The sequence below is a fragment of the Pogonomyrmex barbatus genome, unplaced genomic scaffold (genome assembly GCF_055798465.1).
Source record: "Pogonomyrmex barbatus isolate J1 unplaced genomic scaffold, ASM5579846v1 scaffold4, whole genome shotgun sequence".
Lineage (NCBI taxonomy): Eukaryota > Metazoa > Arthropoda > Insecta > Hymenoptera > Formicidae > Pogonomyrmex > Pogonomyrmex barbatus.
The window spans coordinates 1,229,411-1,252,439 of record NW_028297138.1 but is presented as its reverse complement, the minus strand read 5'-3'; the positions used below and the strand labels follow the sequence as shown (position 1 = coordinate 1,252,439).

At 31.9% G+C, this 23,029-nt stretch overlaps 1 protein-coding gene across 29 annotated transcripts in view; it reads left to right on the top strand.

Annotated features, from left to right (window-relative positions):
* Positions 1-23,029, top strand: part of pHCl-1 (pH-sensitive chloride channel 1) — a 1,184,550-nt gene that overhangs the window by 167,298 nt on the left and 994,223 nt on the right. The gene's annotated exons all lie outside the window — the stretch shown is intronic.

Below are 23,029 nucleotides of genomic sequence, written 5' to 3'. Positions count from 1 at the left end.
TCAGATTAAAGGTGACGAATGAACGCGCGTATGTACATGGCGCTCAGGATCAGCGCGCGTTCCTCAGGCTGGCGCGGCCTGGTATCTAATCTTTGACGACTTCACGTATTGTTTAAAATATAAAAGTTAATAAAATAAATATTGTTTTCATCCTTCGCGTAACGATTCAATAAAAAAGTTGTTTGATTTCAGCAATAGCATTTGTTGTACCCCGGATGGACTACGATGTTAATATTCGGGATAGTCGGATTCGCCTAAAGAGCCTAAAGAGTTGGAACTCCGAGCAGGATCAAAGAAATGTAGGGGTTCTCTTGAAATCACTAACACATTTATATATTCATATATACATTTATATATTTATATTTTCTTTTACTTTGATTGATTTATTTTAAGAGCACAAATATTTGATATTATAACGGTTATATTTTACACACACGATTAAGCGTCGGGCGGCCGACGACCGAATGTGACACCTGAGATGCTGATAATACGGCTCGCGTGAACTTCGCGACGGGATTCAGTAATATCTCGCGCGACTTTTATAATATTGATTCCGAACAACGTATAATTTCGACTCCTCCGTCTCCGCCGTGTAGTCGATTATAGACTGATCGATGCCCGATCAGCATTCTGATCGGTTGCGTCGATTGATCGCGTGATATTGATTGATCAGCAAATTGAGAAATTTGCTGATAGGCTTTTTGCAATATTCTCGCGCGATGTGTTTCTGCGGTCTTTCGAAAGACTGATCGCAATTTTGGCGATCACGCATTTGTGTCGTCTTTCGAAAGACTTTTTTCCGAAATTCATGCGAACTACTTTTATTGCCATGCGGACTACTTTTATTATTAATTGTAAGTCTGGCTACAACACATTATCTGAAAATAAAAACAAATGTAAATAATATGTTGTATGAACTGAGTGTTCTATTATTTTAATTATTGCGCAATTGCATATGACAATCAAAAAGAAATACGGTTATTTCAAAATATTTGAAATATTTTTTAAATATTTTTGATATATTTTTAAAATAATTATTTACGTAACGTCTAGATCATGTGGGAAGAGAAAATGAGCTACTTACAGTAACATTTCATAAAATGCACTTTTCAATACTATTCGTACAGTACATTTTGAATGCCGTATTCAAATTTGTATATAAGTTAATGGTGCAATCTTCGAGAATCTGATTAATTAAATAAAAAAATATCCTTATATATATTTACATTACATACTTTTTAAGACTACATAATAATATTACAAAATCCTAACCTTCCACAACACAGAAATACTAACTTTGGCAATGCTCTAAACTTTAATGCTTTATAATTCATGAAATTCTGAACGAAACTCACTTTAATCATAGTTAACATAACCATAAAATTGAAAAGATCTTGTCAGCTACAAAAATGTATAATAAAAAATTAAGATTTTCTTAAAAAGAAGGTTTAAATGTAGCCATGAACGGATATCTTTAAAACTTATCATTTTGAAAATATATACATTCATGAAAGAAAGCTTATTTATCTAAGAAAGCTTGGAAAACTTCCCAAAAATAATAAAGTAGGTTATTTACACGCATAAACTTTGTAAAAAATTGATTTCGTTTCTAATGAATGATGATACATTTCAAAAGTAATGATGTGTTTACATTTAATACATGTTAACACTGTAAGAATATACCACCAGGAAAATCTATAAATATATACAAGAAGAAGTTATTTTAAGTGACGCATTGATCTGTATCAAAAAATGTTTCATACAAAAGTTTTTAACTCAAGGAGCATATAAGATGGTGCCATTGGTTTAACCTTAGTACATTTTAAAGACATAGAGGTTAATTTTGTTTTTTTAAATAGAAATCTTTTTTTTTATTATTGTTGTAGCTGATTACGAGAACTTTCCAAAATACTATAATGAAGTATTTTTGCAATAAATGCTTTCTGAGTTATGAAGTTTGAAATTGACATACAATTTGACATAAAGTATAAAATATCTTGTAAACTTATAAACTATTCATTTTTTGACAATTATACCTTCATACTTTTATACACAAAATAATAAGATGAATCAATTGGTATAAAGTCCACATGGTGCGAATGTTCACTTTATCAGAAGTATGAAAAGAAAATTGACGTAAAATTGTATTTCGCGTCCCCGACCAATCATTTATCGAGAAATCGACACAACGATCCTCCATGATCCCACCGTCAGATAATTCGCGTCAATCAATGAACGCTACAGTTAAAATTCGTATGAGGTGTATTATTATGACATCATTAACAGATTAATAAAAGCATATACAGATTAATAAAAGTTGCACTGTGATAGTATTATGTAGAATCAAAATAATACTGTGATATTATTGTTTTTTAATAATTTCATAATGATATCATAATTTATCCATGATTATTATGTTATTACTGAGTTACTCGGTGAGTTTATTGTGATATTACTGTGAGATTATTATGATATTACTGCGATTTTTTTCACTATAAGTTATGGGGGATTACATTAATAGCTAATACGGCTCAGTGATTGATTTAAGATATTTTATGTATGTATTTAAGACATCCTTAAATATAACAATTTATTATAAATTAGTTCTTATATATATAGTAATAACATTAAGTGTCTTACTATAGGAACGCCTTATTAATGTTTCACGATTGCGTTTGTGCGTTTGTCTCTTCGTTTCTTGTAAATTTTTTAAATTAGATGTGAGATTTTCTAAATAAGAAATTGAATAATTAACATATAATGATACATCTGAATCACCTCCCCTATCGTAATTAAAAATATAAGAAAATCGACGTAAAATTGTATTTCGCATCTCCGACCGATCATTTGTCGAGAAATCGATACGACGATCCTCCATGATCCCACCGTCGGATAATTCGCGTCAATCAATGAACGCTACAGTTAAAATTCGTATAGGGCGAATTCACGTGAAACATAATAGACCGCAGATTGGGTCATCGCCGCTGGTCCCGCTACCAACCGCGCCATTGAACATATTCGCGAAATCCGAGAGCCCGTTCGGCGAATCTCGCGAATCTCTCGGCGAGATCATCTTCAGCGGAGTCAGCCTCAGAATCCGAGTTCGATCGACCTGTATCCGATTCTTTCCGATTTATGGCCGACTCGGATATATTAGCTCCAATGGATGATTTTCGCTTATTATCAGCGAGACAGCAGAAAATCCAGTGCTGATCTCGGTGAATATCCATCCTGAACCTGAAAATGATCTTAGGACCTATTGGCAGATCGCTCTCGTCTCCGAAGCACATGAGATAATTCTCGAGTTAAAGAGATCCTAAAGTGACGGGAATTACCGACATATTACAGTGCACCAAAGAATTTTTTATTGGCTTGATGACAGATTGCAAAATCCTTTCAAGCAATTAAAATACAAAAAGAATGTGCGGGACGATTTAACGAGGAAATAAGAAAAAAATTTTTTAAATCACTTAATTTTAACTCGTACAACTGTCACATTAGATTTTTGTTTCCTTAACACAAAAATCTTACAGCTCGTATATAGAAAATGAGTGCATTCCGCACTTCGCACTAGATGAATAAACAATACTATATTTTTGAATTTATAATTGAAATTGCTTAGAAAAAAAGTTTGACATTTGAACAGATTGTGTATGATTTTACGCATATATATATATATATATATATATATATATATGGTAGATATAAAATGATAAGTAAAGCAATAATTGTAATTGACAGATCTTGCAATAGATGACGCTGTAGAGGAAAGACAAGAACAAACGATCTAACAATCGATAAAACGTTCAATAAGCTTGCTTGCTAAAATAAAATAAATTTAATTTTTTATCAATTTTTTCGTTAAATTGATCATCCTGTACTTTTTTTGTGCTATGTTTCAATTGCACAAAAAGATTTTGTAATCTGTAAAGTCAATTCAAAGATTTATACCGGCTGTAATGTGTCGATAATCCCGTCAGTATTTTCAATAAAAATAGTCAACATATAACTTTGTGTTTTTACTTTAGATATATATATATATATATATATTGTTACGTCCGGGGGATTTCATGAATTCTTCTCTTTCGGAAAAAGACAACGGCTGCTAATCTGAAAATGAAGCGCATCGAACGATCTAAAGAAACCCTAAATAAATAAACAAAAATTCCTCTCAAGATACGTCTCACTATCAAAAAAAAAATATATAATTCTTGGGATAGACAGCTTTGTCGACACCGACAAGTTTATGACATACCAATAAAAATAAAAAATATTAACAAAAGCAAATTCCTAACGGATAAGAAACGCGTCGGATCGTTTCGAGGGTGACACTCCTCAAATTGGTGGGGAAACTAAGGGAAACGTCAATCAAGAAGAAACGATTAGCGGCCGTTGGCGGCCACACCAATGAATGATTGAGGGTGTGGAATGGCGGGAAAATTTTCACTAACTAATTCCATCATTCGTTAGAAAATCTGGAAATATAAAAACAACCACAATTCACAGAACACCGCTCCCCTCTTTCCTCTATACTCACAATTTTTCTAAACTATCATTCGACAAGCCAATGCGGAAATCCATCACGCCCTCAGATATTCCCACCCTTTCGGAACCCTTTAAAAACCGCGACTTGAAGCGGATCGCTCTCTTCTCTCTTCACATCGCCCCACGTTTTGACGGACGGGACCATCCGAGGTTGGCGCCAATTTTTTCAATTAGAATCTGTGCGCGATACCTTTATTCACGTGTGATACGATCCACGATCCAACGCAGCCATCACACTTCTCGCCCATCACCAGCGCCCGCTACGACAAGAGTAAGTCCAATTTTATTATTTCTTTCCCGCGATAGATTGACTGTTTGGTTCGCGATCTCTACCTAGTTGTTTCATTAAAATATTCCAACATTCCAAATTGGCAAGCCGCCGATTAACTCGGTGAAACTGCCTTCCCCGATTTCTCCACACTCCGACTTGGCAAGCCGCCGATTGATTCGGTGAAGCTGCCTTACCACGATTCCTCAATTTCGTTTTTTTATCACTCTCACCTCACATTCTCTTTCATCTGACTCTTATTTACATAGTGAACCAAACGAAAGCCATCCCGAACAACCCAACGAAACGGGCATTGCGACACCGTCGGGAGAAGTTTAATAAGCGGATTCGTCACGAACCCGGACACGCCGAAGAACTCGCGGAGCAGTTGATAGACGTAGAACCGAGACTAGCTAACATTTCTCTATACCAATACGCCACCGCCCTCCGCTCCGCGGCCGACTTTGAGAAACAGTGCACTCCAGAGCACTTCGACGTGGAAAAATTCTACGACCTCGTCCGTCAATTTCCCCGCTCTCCCACCCATCCACCTCCTGGCACTTTCTTCATTAAAAGAAGATTCAAACCCGCCAGTTTTGGGATCAGATCTCAAAACACCAAATTACCGATACTATCCCCATGTATATTTCCCGTGATCCTCTTCCCTACGCCTCTCCCTCGTCCCAGTCAAGGCTTTCCGCAGCGCTCACCCTGATCCCCCGCCACACCTGCAACCCGATCCCATCGACATGCTCGCAATCACCAATTTTTTACCCCAATTGGAACAATTTTACCCCAATTGGGTATATAAAATCCAGATTTTGTTTTGTTTGTTTGTTATTTATTATTATTATTCAAAATTTACGTATAAAAATTTTTTCTTTTTTGTAACCAGTATTTCAACACTTTAATGTACACAGTAAAATTTGCGAATAACATTGTAATTCTTTTTTTTTTATTATTATTATTATTAAATCAGTTAACTCGAATTCCGTCTCAATTTATTTACTCTAAAACTTGACCCCGAACCATATACGGCTCTCTGAGGATCGCACGAAGTCCATCCCTGGTAAAAGAGATTCGGTTCTCTGACCAAAAAACGGACCACCGATAGCGCGGGCGCAGATAAGGATTATAACGTCACCGACGCTGACCCGATTTCTGCCCCCTTAACGCGCGTTCGACTCGCGGATCGACCTCACGACGTCGTTCCGAGAACAGAAAAGGTTTCGTGCGTCCATCCGAGTTCTCCTCCTCCTGACGAAAAGTATTATCTTTCCTCTAAAACCACGGATGTAACAATATAATCTAATATAATAGGAATTTATATATATATATATATAAGTTTTACAGTTCTGTATGGACAAAATGATGATATGAGTTCCGCAGTTTCCAATCAAAATTCATTCTCATTCCGTCGAGATGAGAAATGATTATATCGCATACGCATACTGTTGATGCATAGATCTTTTTTGTTAGGCTTTAGATTGTAATTTTACAAGCTCAGTATTGTATTCTTTAAAGTAATCCGAAGTGCGGAACTATATCATTTTGTACATACAAAGCTGCAAAACTTTTATATTCATTAAAATAAGATATCGTGTTTCTCCCTTGCATAACGTGTAACGCCTGAAAGAATGGCCCAATCAAAGTCCTATATTTTCATTCTTTTTGAATGGTGCTGATAATAAAAATAAGAAGTGTCCGTTTCGACAAAATAAAGAATAAAAGCTTTTATTTGAACGGTTTCAATAATAAAAAAAAAAAATCAGAAGCATCCGTTCAGACGGCATTCATTTTTCGCAAAATAATTACGAGTTTTCACGACTGGTTCGTGGTCGGGCCCCGTCGTGACGCACACCCTCCCTTCTTATTCGGGGGCTCGAGCTATGCTTGATGCAATCTCTCCTGTCGTGCTTCAGGAAGATTATTTGTATATTTGCCAATGCGTTGGAGGCGTCGCCGCTGCAGTCCGACCTGCATCCATTGAGAGAATAGCCATCATCTCTCTGGAATACTGGTCGTGGAGATTTGAGAGAATACATACATACACATATATATATATATATATATATATATATATATGTATATTGTAATATACGTATATATGTATATATATCATTATATTGTTGACGTGTTATTCTAAACACGTTATTTGCGATAAATATCATCACATGCCTCGGTAGTCGAAGGGATAAGATGCCTGCCCGGTAAGCAGGAGATCTAGGTTCGATTCCTGGCTGAAGTGGTATTTTGTCGCAAAATAATTACGAGTTTTCACGACTGGTTCGTGGTCGGGCCCCGTCGTGACACCCTCCCTTCTTATTTGGGTAAAATTAATAACAGATGCGTCTATTCGGAAGATACTGACTGTATTAAAAATCAAAAACGTCTGTTCAGACGATATTAATGATTACAAATGTAAAAGTTCTAAATTAGATACGGAGAGATGGACAAAGATATATTGGATTCGTTCTCACGGGAGTGGGCGATGGAAGGACTCATTCTAATTTTAATTTAAAAACTACGTAAATGAGGCACGTGCACAAAAGACGAGACGTACATATGCGCTCGACATCTCAATTATTATGGGAGAAGAAAATAAAAGTACTATTATACTACCTCGCGCTCGCGATGCGTGTCAGAAGAAGAAAGAAATATTATCATATCTTTCGTGCAGTATGCGCCATGCGATGGTCCAGCATCTGCTGTCTCTTAATTATCGTTCACTTTTGCTAATATAGTGAATTGAAAAGAATAAACAGACATTAACAATGAAGAGAAACGAAAATTGTTATATAATCGTATATAATTTTATGTATAAAAATTATAATTGTGTAATAAATAAGAATGTATATGAAATTATTTTCTCAATATAAATGTATAATATATGTTCCGAAAATCTCTAAGAAATTCACAGTTTTGAGTAATTAATTACAAATTCGACAAAACATTTATTGAACGATAAATGAAATAATCAAATTACATTATTTCTTCTTTCTCTCTCCTTTTTATTTGATATAAACAAAAATATGCGTAACTTGTTGAATTTATAATTAATTATCCGAAATATAAAAAATTTTTCATTTCCAAGAGTCGGAATATATACAATAAGATTGTAATAAGAAAATAATTTCGTATTTATTCTTAATCATTTTATTATTATACTCTTCAGTTATTATAATCTTATTATAAAATTATATAACAGATAATTATAACAAGTAAAGGATATGATTATATATAACAATTTTTAAATTTCTTCGTACATCGATTCTATATCTGCTTACTTTTTTAATTTTAACTATATACAGGATGTCCCAAAACTCCCGCATTTGGAGTATACTACGTGATTTTTTATGCTAAAACAAACAACTTTTTCCTTTAGCAAAATTGCGTGCGACGAATAGTTTTTACAGTGGATCAGATTAAAAGTGACAAATGAGCGAGCATATGTGCATAGCAATCAGGGCGTGCGTTTCTCAGGTCAGCGCAGTCTGGTATTTAATCTTTGACGACTTCACGTACTATATTATTTAAAATATGATAAAAGTTAACAAAATAAGTATTGTTTTCATTCTTTAACGATTTAATAAAAAAATTGTCTGATTTGTCGTAGCATTATCTCGAAATAAAAATAAATGTAAATACACTATGGTGTATGAACTGAGCATTCTATTAATCTAATTACTGCACAATTGCATATAACAAAAAAATATACTGAATTTAACGAATTATTTAGATACTATTATAAAAAAATCAATTTTTTAACTTTTTTTCTAACTTTTTGTGATTACGTACTCACGTAATTAATAAGTATTCATTAAATTCAGTATTTTTTTATTGTTATATGCAATTGCGCATACGACAATAAAAAAATAATTAAAATAATAGACTGCTCAGTTCACCATTTATATTTATTTTTATTTTCAGATAATGCTGCGAAATCAGACAATTTTTTTATTGAATTGTTACGTAAAGGATGAATACAAATACTTATTTTGTTAACTTGTATTATATTTTAAACAATACAATATGTGAAGTCAAAGATTAAGTCCCAGGCCTGAAGAACGCGCGCCGACTCTGACCGCTACGCACATACGCGCGCTCATTCGTACTTTTAATTTGATTTATTGTAAAAACTACTCGTCGCACACAATTTTGCTAAAAGAAAAAGTTGTTTCTTTTAGCAAAAAAATCACGTAGCATATTCCAAATGCGGGTGTTTTGGGACACCCTGTATATCAATGATAATGAGTGTAATCAGGTAACGGTAATCAGGTAACGTCGGAGACGCTCGACGATCGCACGGTGCATGGAACACGAGAAAGTACAATATTCTTATTCTCTATTCATGCTTCGGTGCGAGAGGGTAGGAAGATATTTCTATTCTCTTCGGTCAACTCATGTGCCGAGCACACGTGCGTGCCTCGTCTTGAATGTGTGTGTATGTGTATGTATGTGTGTGTGTGTGTGTGTGTGTGTGTCCGCCTCGCTTCAATTCTATATTACTGCGGCCGATTTTGAGAAATAAATTTATCAGAAATAAATTTAATATGCGATAGTAAATAAGAAAATGAATTATGTTATTAATTGTATATGTAATAATGTAATAAAATATATTTCTTTTCGCAAATGTTTGATACACACGTTTTGTTAACTATTTCAATCGTGCATACATCAGAAATATCAGAATCAATCATCAAACAATCAAACAATCAAATAATCATCAACGGAATTCTGCATTGATAGAGTGGCAATGTATTAGACTTGTCAAGAAGGAGCCTGGGTACAACCTCCATCCACTCTCTGTTAAGAAATGCTATGTACTTGTACTTCCTTTTTTTTTATTTTTCTTACAACATGAAATATACGACTGATAAATTTAATTAAAGAATATGAACAATTTATAATTGGACGTTACAAATATGTAATATATATATATATATATATATATATATATATATGTACATTATTTATATATATATTATGTATTTGTAACGCCCATAATAATATGTAATTATATATATATGTATATATATATATATATATATATATATATATATATACACACACACACACACACACACACACACATATACATATAATATTTATATATATATATAAATAATGTACATATATATATATATATATATATAAAATACATATTTGTAACGTTCAATTATATATAAATTATTCATATTTTCAAAGATACATCCGTAAAAATTCACATATATGTAGCGCCATAATGATTTTGCAAATAAAATGTTATTAAAAATTTTTTATTTTAATTAAATTTATCAATCGTATATTTCATGTTGTAAGAAAGATTTAAAAAAAAGGAAGCAGGAGTACATAGCATCTCTTAACGGAGAGTGGCTAGGGATCGAACCCAGGCTCTTCGCAAATCTGACACATTGTCATTCTACCAATGCAGAATTCCGTTGACTATTGTTTCGATTGTGATATTACTGATGTATGCACGATTGAAATAGTTAACAAAATGTGCGTATATAGACATTTGCAAAAAAGACTATACTTTATTGCATTATTACATACATATATAATTTATTACATAATTCATTCTCTTTACTATCGCACATCAAATTTATTTCAGATAAATTTATTTTTCGAACTCGGCCGCTGCAATATAGGCCGAAGCATACACACATACACATACACACGAGGCACATACATGTGCACTCGGCGCTCCATTGGCAACATTGGATTGGCCGAAGAGAATAGAAATATCTTCCTACCCTCTCGCATCGAAGCGCCGTGAATAGAAAATAGGAATATCATTGTACTCTCTCGCGTTCGCGATGCGAATGAGAAGGAAATAGAAATATTATCGTAGTCTCTCGCGCTCCATGAACCGTGCAGTCGTCGAGCGTCTCCGATGTTACCTGATTACCGCTCGTTATCATTGATATATACAGTATGAATTAAAAAAAGTAAACAGATATGGAATCGATGTATGAAGAAATTTGAAAATTGTTATATATAATCATATATCCTTTACTTGTTATACTAATCTGTTATACAATTTTATAATAAGATTATAATAATTGAAGAGTATAATAATAAAATGAGTAAGAATAAATACGAAATTATTTTCTTATTACAATCTTATTGTATATATTCCGACTCTTAGAAATGGAAAATTTTTTATATTTCGGATAATTAATTATAAATTCAACAAGTTACGCATATTTTTGCTTATCAAATAAAAAGGAGAGAGAAAGAAGAAATAATGTAATTTGATTATTTCATTTATCGTTCAATAAATGTCTTGTCGAATTTGTAATTAATTATTTAAAACTGTGTATAATTTCTTAGAGACTTTCGGAACATATATTATACATTTATACTGAGAAAATAATTTCACACACATTCTTATTTATTACACAATTATAATTTTTATACATAAAATTATATACGATTATATAAAACGATTTTCGTTTCTTTTCATGGATTGTTAATGTCTATTTATTTTTTTCAATTCATTCGTTATATTATGTTAGCAACAATGAACGATAATCAAAAGACGCTGGATCACGCACGGCGCATACTGCGCGAAAGAGTATGATATTTCTATTTCCCCCTCATACGCGTCGCGAGCGTGAGAGAGTACAACGATGTTCCTATTCTCTCGGCGCTTCGTGCGAGAGTAGAATGATATTTCTATTCTTTTCGACCAACCCTATGTTGCTGAGCACCGAGTGCACATGTATGTTTCTCGTTTTTTGTGTGCGTGCCTCGCGGAACGAGAACCCGCCGTGGTATGGTCAAAACAATTAGAATCCAGACAAAGCGTGACACGAAGTTACGTGCTCTGAAAAAAGTGCTCTTTTCATAATCATTTTATTCACAATTATATTTTTATAATTAGTGCAATGGTGAAAAGTCGTCAATGTCAGAAGCGTCTATTTGGACGGTACCGATAAAAATTATAATCAGAAACGTCTATTCTGGTACTTGCAAAATGAATGCTAGAAGCGTCAGTTCTGACAGTACTGGTTATAAATAAATTATATGTAAACAATCAAAGAGACAAGAAAGAAATTATTAATTACATTCTCATGAGAATGAAAAAGTCCATTCTATATTTCATATTACAATATGATTCTAATTATAAAAATTAGAAGCGTCTATTTGGTACTGATAGAAATTTTAATCAGAAGTGTAAGAATTAGACGACCGTAAGCGGTCATGAAAGGGAAATTCGGAATATAAATAGAGAAGCCGTCGCGGTCGTGCAGACTAAGTGTCTTAGTAGTAAGCGAAGGATTTCGAGTCGGTCAAATCCAGTCGATCTCCGTTTATTTTTCTGAATCTAATAAATATCTTTCAGCAGTGTTTATTTGACGTTACTGGCAAAATGAATGCCAAAAACGTCTATTCGGACGATACCGATTGTTACAAATGCATTATTTGTAAATAATTGGAGACAGACACACACACACACACACACACACACACACACACACACACACACACACACACACACACACCACACACACACACCACACACACACACACACACACCACACACACACACCACACACACACACACACACACACACACACACACATATCACACACACGTATACTGGAAGAATATGCAATGTTATCACAAAATTTACTAAAATTATATATATGTTTGTACTAGATATTGTAGAAAACTAGTCAATAGCAATAGTACAAATAGTTCCATGTCTTTCTATAGATATAGCAAAAAGTCGCTTCACTACGTATATACATGTTCTCTTTGAAAAAAACACATGTAGTTTGTCGACATGTAGTCTGTCGTCATGATGCCTTCGTATTCTGACTTCTAAAGATATTGGACATAGTGAACTTCGTGAAGAACGACTACTGCATTGACAATACATGCATACAATATATATACATGTTTCCATTTATTTACTAAAATGATAAAAATTAATATGACAGTAAACGGAATTAGTCATGTCGATAATATCGACTTTTTAAATTGTCGATCGTTACTGATATTTCTTTAATTCCGTTTAGATGGCATTAGCGAAAGGCTGCCAGAGTTCGTTCTTTGCTTTTCTCTTAAGGCGCTTCTTAACTTGGCTCCTTAGGCAGACCTCATATGCAACTTCCATCACTGTCGATGACAGAGTAGGGAGTGTCCTGATTTCGAATTGCAGCAAATTCTAAGTCCCGATTCCAGCTGAAAATCCGCCCGAAAAAGACTATCGTCACGAGACGTTTGAAAGACAAACAGCTGTTCGGCCATGCGACAAACACCGCGCATCCCGCATACCGGTTCACATCGCGCGCCCACAATCGCGACGCGCCGAATTCGTAGAAGAGCCACGAGTCGAAAACTATTATCCGATTCCTGAAATCCGCGAACAATTTCTAAGAACGGCAAATGCGATTTCGAGATTTAAAATCTATGTCACATCAAGTTCTGTACATATTGTAAATATCGAGCAAAACGAAGTTTGTAACAATCAGTCAGTAGTTGTAAATAGTATCTAATCTTTTAAATATATATGTGTACATAGTAACATCCAAACGCTTCTATATTTTATTTTTTCATCGAAAACTTTCTTTCATCCTGGTAATCCAATTGATCCAATTGATCCCGCAAATCGTGAGAGCGAGCCGCGAACCGACCCGACGCGTAATCGTTTTAAACATGTAAAAATAAGATATAAAAAAATGTCGGATTTACTTTATAGAAATACGGAAAGGATATATTAAAATCTCTGAAAAAAAATTTAGTTACTTTAATATGTTATTAAAAAATTTTATAAGATACACACTACAATCAAACAAAAATTTTTGTTGTTTCCACTTTGCAACTGAATGTATCTCATAACCAGTATGAAATTAAAATTTATCTCAATCAGAATTATCTGAACAAAACGCCAATAATTACATTTTTCTTGTTATCTTAATTAAAATTATAGATTAAAATTATATCTCACCCATCTGTTTATTATATTTGTATTTCAAATTATTTTAATTCATTTTTTTTAAATTTAGAGTTATTTTATTGTTCTGAATTTCTTTACTTTTAAAAAAGAAATTAAAGATATTAAAGGTTGCAATTGTAACATCACAAATATGGACCATTTTAATGGACTATTTTGAATAAATTTTATTTAAAATATTTATGTTAACAAAATTTATGATAATAAAAGATCAAACATACAAGCAATTGAGTTAACAATAATTTATTTCTATCAGCGTTATTAAAAATAAAATTTATTTTCGATTATTTATTTCTGTATAATTTTGTATATTTGTTTTTACGTTACTTAAAATTTTAAAAAATTTGTAATAAATTTTTATAATCATGTTTCTAATTTATTTTAATTATCTATATTACATATTACATTCATAAATTCCCAAGTACTCTTTAAAATAAAATACAGATTCTTGTATAAACTAATTAACTAATAAATGTAAGCATTTTGTGATAGGACTGCTTATGAATGCGGCGTGGTGTGTGTGTGTGTGTGTGTGTGTGTGTGTGTGTGTGTGTGTGTGTGTGTGTGTGTGTGTGTGTGTGTGTGTGTGTGTGTGTGTGTGTGTGTGTGTGGCGCGTGTGCGTGCGCGCGCGTGATAAGAGGGTGCTGCGGCCCCCTTCCATGGCTCTTATTGGAAGATGCTTGCGGAGGAATACAAGTACCTCGTGGGATACAGAGAGAGGTATCATCGGTGCGTAAGCAATGTTCTCCGTGTTCTTACATAAACTAATTTAATAATATTGTTTAGTATTATATGTTATCAATAATTATTTCCTTTAACCAAAAGGAATACAGAAATATCTGTCACCTGTCAAATATGTCATCTATGGCATTATTGAAAGAAGTTTAGTGCGACCTAGGCGCGCCAAGTTTTTGTATGTCTATTTGATTTTAAGGTCGCTTTATATTATTTGAAATATATCGTTCTACATAAAATATATAGCAGAATGCGTGGCAGAGTATAATTATATATTGTGCAATATTGAAACTGTTTTGGAATTTTAATAGTTATTAATTGGAAAACATATGTTGAGTGTAATAATGAAGTGTTTAATGTTTAATGAAATGTTATTGTTACATAAAGCATCAAATCTTTTATAATATATAATTGTCAGTCTTATTTTTTGAAACTTTGAAATATAATAATTTTTATAAATTGGCGCCAATTATTGATATCAGATCTTTTATTGTATACATGGTATTATTGAAGAAATATATCACTTAGATTGGATACATATTATTTGAATTGAGTCAGGTAATGTAATTTCATATCATCATTTTTTAAAAGGAATTAGAATTTTTTAGTCATTTGAGTTTAAAAATAAAAGGACTTTAATGGGAATAATATAAGAATAATATAAAGATAATATATTTTAATGGGAATAATATAAGAATAATATAAAGATAAATAATAAAACCCGTATCACAGGTTTTATTTTTTAAAAGTAGTTGTACATTGAACTTTCGAGATAATTATAACTTGGCGCTACTTTTTTGATCAAATCTTTTATACAATAACACATATTATTAGAAGTGAGTTATATATTATTCGAACATCAGTAAGACGTAATTTTATTTTTGACATAATTTTGCAGAACTTTTTTTCCACTAAAAAGTAACACTTTCATATAATAATTTTTCGCATACACACTGCGCATACACTTGATGATTTTTTTACTTTTTTATAAAAAGTAAGTTTATTGTGATATCATTCATTTTGTTATAGTTTATTACAGAATTAGAGTAATGATAAAATTCGTTAATCTAATTGATCAATAAAACGTTTTGAAGCAATTATAGTAAATGTCATTCTACAATAAATCACAAGTAATAAAATAATAGATCATAAATTAAAAACTAATAACATTTTCGAGTAAAGAACCCAAACTCAAGCTAGATATAATTTCTGTACCTAAAAGAAGATAAACATATATCCCATTCTATGTCTATCTCTTTTTAGATGAAAAAGTGCTGTTGTAGCCAGGTCTACAACCAATAATAAAAGTAGTCCGCATGGCAACAAAATTAGGACGCATGAACCTCGAAAAGTCTTTCGAAAGATGACACAAATGTGTGACCGCCGAAATCGCGACCAGTCTTTCGAAAGACCGCAGAAATGCATCGCGAGAACATTGCGAAAAAGCCTATCAGCAAATTCCTAAATTTGATGATCAAATCGAGCGTAATATTGATTAATCAATATCACGCAACCGATCGACGCAATCGATCAGAATGCTGACCAGGCATCGATCAGACTATATAACCGGTTACACAAGGCGGAATAGACAGAGTCGGGAAACAATCAAACATACCGTGTCGTTCGGAATCGTTATTATAATTATCGCGCAAAATATTACACGAGCATAGTGAAGTTCACGCGAGCCGTACTATCAACGTTTCAGGTGACATACTCGGTCGACGGCCGCCAGAGTAACGCGATACGCGCCCGCCGACGTTTAACCGTGTGTGAAAGAAATAAAATAAGTAATACTAAATCCAAGAAATTGTGAAATTGTGAAATAAATCAAGTAACATAAAGAAGGTGTGTTAGTGATTTCAAGATTTCCTTCCATTCGTTCGATCCTGCTCGGAGTCCCAACTCCTTAGGCTTAACGAACCCGACTATCTCTAAAAATTAACGTTGTAGCCCATCCGGGGTACAACAGTGCATTCAATCTGAATTGAATTCCGCTTCGCTCGAAAACGCTATAAATATTCAATCTGATTGATTGTAATTAATTTAATTACAATCAATTAATTTAGCTTAATTTTTAGCGTCTGATTTATGATATATTATTATTTATAGCTTATCATGGAATAATACTAGAACTTTGACCGCATCTAAAATAATGCAATAGTGATTACAAATAACAATGATAATAAAAGTTTGCTTTTAGATCTTCACTGAATCTAATAAGCTTTCTACAATAAGCTATTAATAATAAATCACAAGTCAGAAACAAACAATTGGTCAATCAATAGTCGAGTATTCTTATTATATTCAATCTATGATTAGTCAATTCTTCTAACTTATAATCTATTACTAATAGCTTATTATAGAAAGCCCTTAAATGTAGAAACCAATCATAATGAAGACTCACTGAGCGTTTACTGATTTGCTCGAATTGCTAAACACATTCAATAAAAATCATAAGAATAGTAGCACTGTATCATACAACACCATACAACAAAATATAATAAAAGTGCACAATTTTTCAAATTGTGTAATAGATAGAAAACGTACAAGTGTATTAATTTTTATTAGAGAATATGAGAATATGTAAATAAATGTCTTAATATATATGTTAATAATGTATATGTTAATAATAAATAGTAATGTTGTTTATCTTTATTTCTAATAAATATAAAATATTATTGCATATCATTTTTTCACTTCATCACTTCTCAATGTCAATCAATAGAGCACTCTGTACACTCTGTGCACTTGGATTTAGATTTTTCTTTATTTAATCCTTTTTTTATTTAACTCTTAAATATATATTCTCACCTTTCATATCTCAACAACGACTGCGCTTAATCGAGCTGAGTATCAAATTATATGAGAAAAGTGTTTTTATCTTTTTCTTTTTTTTTTTCATGTTCTACAAACTGAAATATCGCGACGCAATCACAAAGCAAAATACAAATTGATAAATTTTAAGAAACGTCTTAGTTGTCGCCATCATTTTTTTTTTCTGTCACAAGAGGCGCTAATAAATGCTTTTGTATGACAACGCTTGCAGCGCTCATGTTTTTGATGTCTTTGACAGATGTCCTTCGTGTGAAATTGTAAAACACAAATGATATGTATTAAAAAATAAAATCTAACTGACAATATTTTTTATTTTAAGAAAATAGAATCTAAGTGGTACGTATCTGTGTATCTTTATTGAAGAGTCTTTTTACTCTAACCCACATGATAATAATCTTAATTCTTTAAAAAAAATTTGAATTTTTAATGAAGAATCTTCCTATTCTGATTCAAATGGTACTAGCCTTAATTCTTAAAAAAAAATTTTGTTTCCACATTGCCAATTCAAATGATTGTAATAATGTATAAAATTTAATATATAAAAGATTTGATATCAATAATTGGCGCCAAGTTATAGTCCTATAAACATTGACACTATTTAAAAAAAAATAAAACCCAAATAGTAGTATCTTTAATTTAAAAATAATAAAAACCAAATTATGTGTATATCTTTCTATCCATTTAAGACTTCTTTTTCTAAAGTGGTAGTAATTATTTAGCTTTAAAATACTATTATATCACAAAATTGCTTTACTCAACCTACGTTTTTATTACAAAGAATTAAAATTAAAAGTAACAGTACAAAATAAATGATAAAATTTTATTTAAATAAAAAAAATTTTTATAAAACACTTGGAGCTCAAGGCGTGCGGACGCGCTGTTGGTGTGCTGCTCGGTGCGAATTGCGTCGCACTCTTGCGCGTGCTTTGTTCGGTTCAGTGTGAGCCATGTTCATCCGATAATTGACAACCTTTAAAAACTGTTCTATCTTTTCGGATGACATGGCTGTGCGATCATAATAATTCGAGTTAGCAAAATTAACGTTAGTGAGCACGTCAGGTGAGCACGGTATCTTACCTTTATTTTTGTATACTGAGGATGACTCAAACTAGAGACTCGAAACGTATGTTATATATTTTTAAATTGTAATAAAGAATGTAAATTGCGCACCATAAACAGCGCTGATTTTCATTTGCCCTTCTACTACATCATATCTAATATCGAGAATCACCTCATTAATATTTATAATTTTTTAAAAATGACGTTCATACATAGCCAGAAAAATATTTCTTTGCACTATTACTTTTTTTTAACCATGGCGGAAACTATATGATCTTAAAAATGGATGTGTCACTTACAAAGAATCATTTCACAGAATTAAATTACATCTTGTAGAATCATTACAATATCATGAAAAATTAGAAGAATTGAAAACGGCATTTGAAATTGCAAAACACTTAGTTCAGAAATAAATATCTAAATAATGAATTGCAAAAACAACGCATGCATGAGAGAGAATAGGACCATCATCTCTCTAGAGTATCGATCGTGGGGATTCGAGAGAATACATGTATATATATATGTATATTGTAATATACGTATATATGTGTATCATTGTATTGTTAACGTGTTATTCTAAACACGTTATTTGCGATAAATATCATCACATGCCTTGGTAGTCGAAGGAATAAGATGCCTGCCCAGTAAGCAGGAGATCCAGATTCGATTCCTGGCTGAGATAGTATTTTTTCGCAAAATAATTACGAGTTTTCACGACTGGTTCGTAGTCGGGCCCCGTTGTAACGCACACCCTCCCTTCTTATTTGGGATGCATCTCAAGATAATCCAGATAATGCAATAGATGTGCAAAACATAGAAGCGGGTAGTCATGCAGAACATTAAAGATCTTGGAACTAAAATTAAAGAAGAAGGTATTTCTGAAATGATAATAAAATTAAATCAAAATAGAGTATTTGATAGAGTTATTGGCACTATTAAACTATATAAATCAGTATTACAATTATATGTTAGCGGTAAAGATAGTACTGGAAAAAGTTTTCTAATCAAGACTATTAAATATTGGATAAAACAAAATCTTAATAAAGAAACTTGTAGCAGCATTTACAAGTATTGCAGCATTTAATATGGTTTGACAATGCACAAATTGTTCCAATTACCTATTAAATATGAGTTCCAAAATAAGAATAAAATTTCATCTTATGCAAATATAGTTTTGCAATGGCTTTTGCATTTAAATGTTATTAGAAAACAAATTTTTTAGTGTAATAAATTAATCGTTTTAGGTATATTAATGAATCAATATGAAAACGGAATATCTGATTTGAGTACATTTACAGTATGACAAGATTTAGGAGATAATTTTTCTGACTTTGTAAAACAAGATGCATCTGAATTTCTCACAGCTATCTCTGTGAAAAAGATGATTACATAAAAAAATCTAGCAAATACCTTCCACTATATAGTGTAAAACTTGTGATAATACAATTCTTATTATTAATGATAATATTCATCTTTCAATTTCCACTATTAATTTAAAGAAAAACAGTTACAATGTTAATGAGTTATTAAATATTACTTTTTCGACGTGATATTACTCTCATGACCTATGTAAAAATTGTACAGGGAAAGACATAACATTTAAAAATAAATTAACATTGACATGAGAAATATTTATCATTCAGTTACAATTATTTTCAGAACAAAATGGTAAATTAATATAGATCAATTTAATTTGCGTGCAGTACCAATAACTACAATATCAGTGGAGGGACAATTTATAAAGTAATGAATGCCATTTTTCATCATAGATCACTTATTGAAGATGGTCATTATACAAGTATATGTAGAGATAAAACATCTAATGGATAGATAGACATTGATGATACGCAAATTAACAAGAAAAAATGACTTAAAAGAGCAAAAAATGAGGAAAAATTTTTTTTTACAAAAGATTATTAAAAAATAATTTCGGAGTGTATGTTCTTTCTAGTATACATAAAATATAAAAATATTTCAAATATGTTAAATAATAAATATTATTAGTTACTAAAAATAGGAATGATATCCTAACAAAATTATCTTTTAAAAAAATAAAAAATAACGCCAAGTTTACGTACCCCTTTTCTTATTTAAAAGAATTTCTTATGTAAAAGAAAGAATTTTATACAAAAATTTCCATCTATAAAAGTCTTTTTCGTAAATTTTATATCGGTACAAAAGATGTGATATCAAAAATTAAACTGCAAATTTCTAATTTAATAAAATAAAAAGGATTTTACAGCGAAACACATTTTATTTTGTAGTTCATTTTTATTTGTAAAGTTGTTTCATTATTTCTACAAAAAAAATGATATCAAAAAATGACACAAATTTTTAATTATATAAAGTAGAAAAGAAACTTTGTAAAGGTGAAAAAAGATGTTATTAATCCAAAATTAATGTCAATTTGTAATTACCAAAAAAATTTTATTGAATTTTATTGAATTATTGTACTTGTGTGTATATAAAAATGGAATATAAAAGAAAATCTGATGTGTATGAAAAAAAAACGACGCACAAAAACTTGGCGCGCTCGGGTCGCATTAAAACTATTTTTAATAATAACAATTGAACTATGTGACAGAAAAATATAAAACAGTTTGAATTACAATTACACACACACACACACACACACACACACACACACACACACACCACACACACACACACACACACACACACACACACACCACACACACACACACACACACACACACACCACACACACACACACACCACACACACACACACACACCACACACACACACACACACACACACACACACACACACACACACACACACACACACACCACACACACACAAGAGAGGGTAAATCTGACCGGGCAACTTCCGTGTGGTACACTTTGGATAATGCTAATGCCGGCAGTGCTGTAAATTTGCAAGCCTTATAACTCGAAAAGTACTAAATAAAAACATATTTTATTATAGTGTTTGGAAAGCTCTCGAGGTAAGCTACAAAAATATGTAATAAAAAATGGAGAGTACCACTTAAAAAATTCAAAGTGATCTTGTTGCTCTGTTTAAGAGAAATTTGAAGTCTTCATTTAAAATGGGACATCCTGTGTGTGTGTGTGTGTATATATATATATATATATGTATATATATATATATATATAGATAGATAAATAGCAGAGCATTTTAGAGAAAAATGTTTCAGATAAAAGTTTTGTAACTTCGAGAGGAACATAAGATGGTACATTAGTTTGACCTTGGGTGGTCAATATATATATATATATATATATATATATATATATAGGGTGTTCCAAAATTCTTGCATTTGGAGTACACTATGTGATTCTTTATGCTAAAAGAAACAACTTTTTCTTTTAGCAAAATTGCGTGCGACGAATAGTTTTTACAGTGGATCAGATTAAAAATGACGAATGAGCGCGCGTATGTGCATAACGGTCAGGGCTGGCACGCGTTTCTCAGGCCGGTCTGTCAGCCGGCTCAGTCTGGTACTTAATCTTGACGACTTCACGTACTATATTGTTTAAAATATGATACAAGTTAACAAAATAAATATTGTTTTCATCCTTTAATGATATAATAAAAAAATTTTCTGATTTCGTAGCATTCACTCGAAATAAAAATAAATGTAAATACACTATGGTATATGAACTGAGATTCTATTAATTTAATTATTATACAATTGCATATAACAAAAAAATATATTGAATTTAACGAATTATTTAGACACTATTATAAAAAAATCAATTTTTTGACTTTTTGTGATTACGTATTCACGTAATTAATAAGTATTCATTAAGTTCAGTATTTTTTTATTGTTATATGCAATTGCGCATACGACAATAAAACAATAATTAAAATAATAGAATATTCAGTTCATACATCATATAATTTACATTTATTTTTCCAGATAATGCTACGAAATCAGACAATTTTTTATTGAATTGTTACGTAAAGGATGAATACAAATACAATACAAATATTTATTTTGTTAACTTGTATTATATTTTACACAATACAATACGTGAAGTCGTCAAAGATTAAGTGGCCTGAAGAATGCGCGCCGGCCTTGACCGCTACGCACATACGCGCGCTCATTCGTCACTTTTAATTTGATTTACTGTAAAAACTAGTCGTCACATGCAATTTTGCTAAAAGATAAAGTTGTTTCTTTTAGCGTAAAAAAAACACGTAGTGTATTTCAAATGCGGGAGTTTTGGGACACCCTGTATATACAAAATGAACTACAATATGTGTGTGTGTGTGTGTGTGTGTGTGTGTGTGTGTGTATTAAAATAAATAAATATATTAATTAATGTTAACAAAATATTCTTTTTCATTTGCTCTTTCTCTCTTTCGCTCGGTCTTTCATCTTCTCGCTCACTTTTTCACTCTCTCGTTCACTCACTCTCGATACGCATACAATAGATCTATTCTTTTCGGGTGAACTGATTGTACTAATTCACAGTTTATTTTTTTTTCTTTATACTGGAAGTAGAAAGATAAACTCTGAATTAATGCAGCCAGCACCTAAAAAGATCAGACTTATCACTCCGAAAGTTTGACCGTTAGTCTTTCACAGTGGCGAAAAATGCAATCATACTTCACACGGAGGGCGACGATG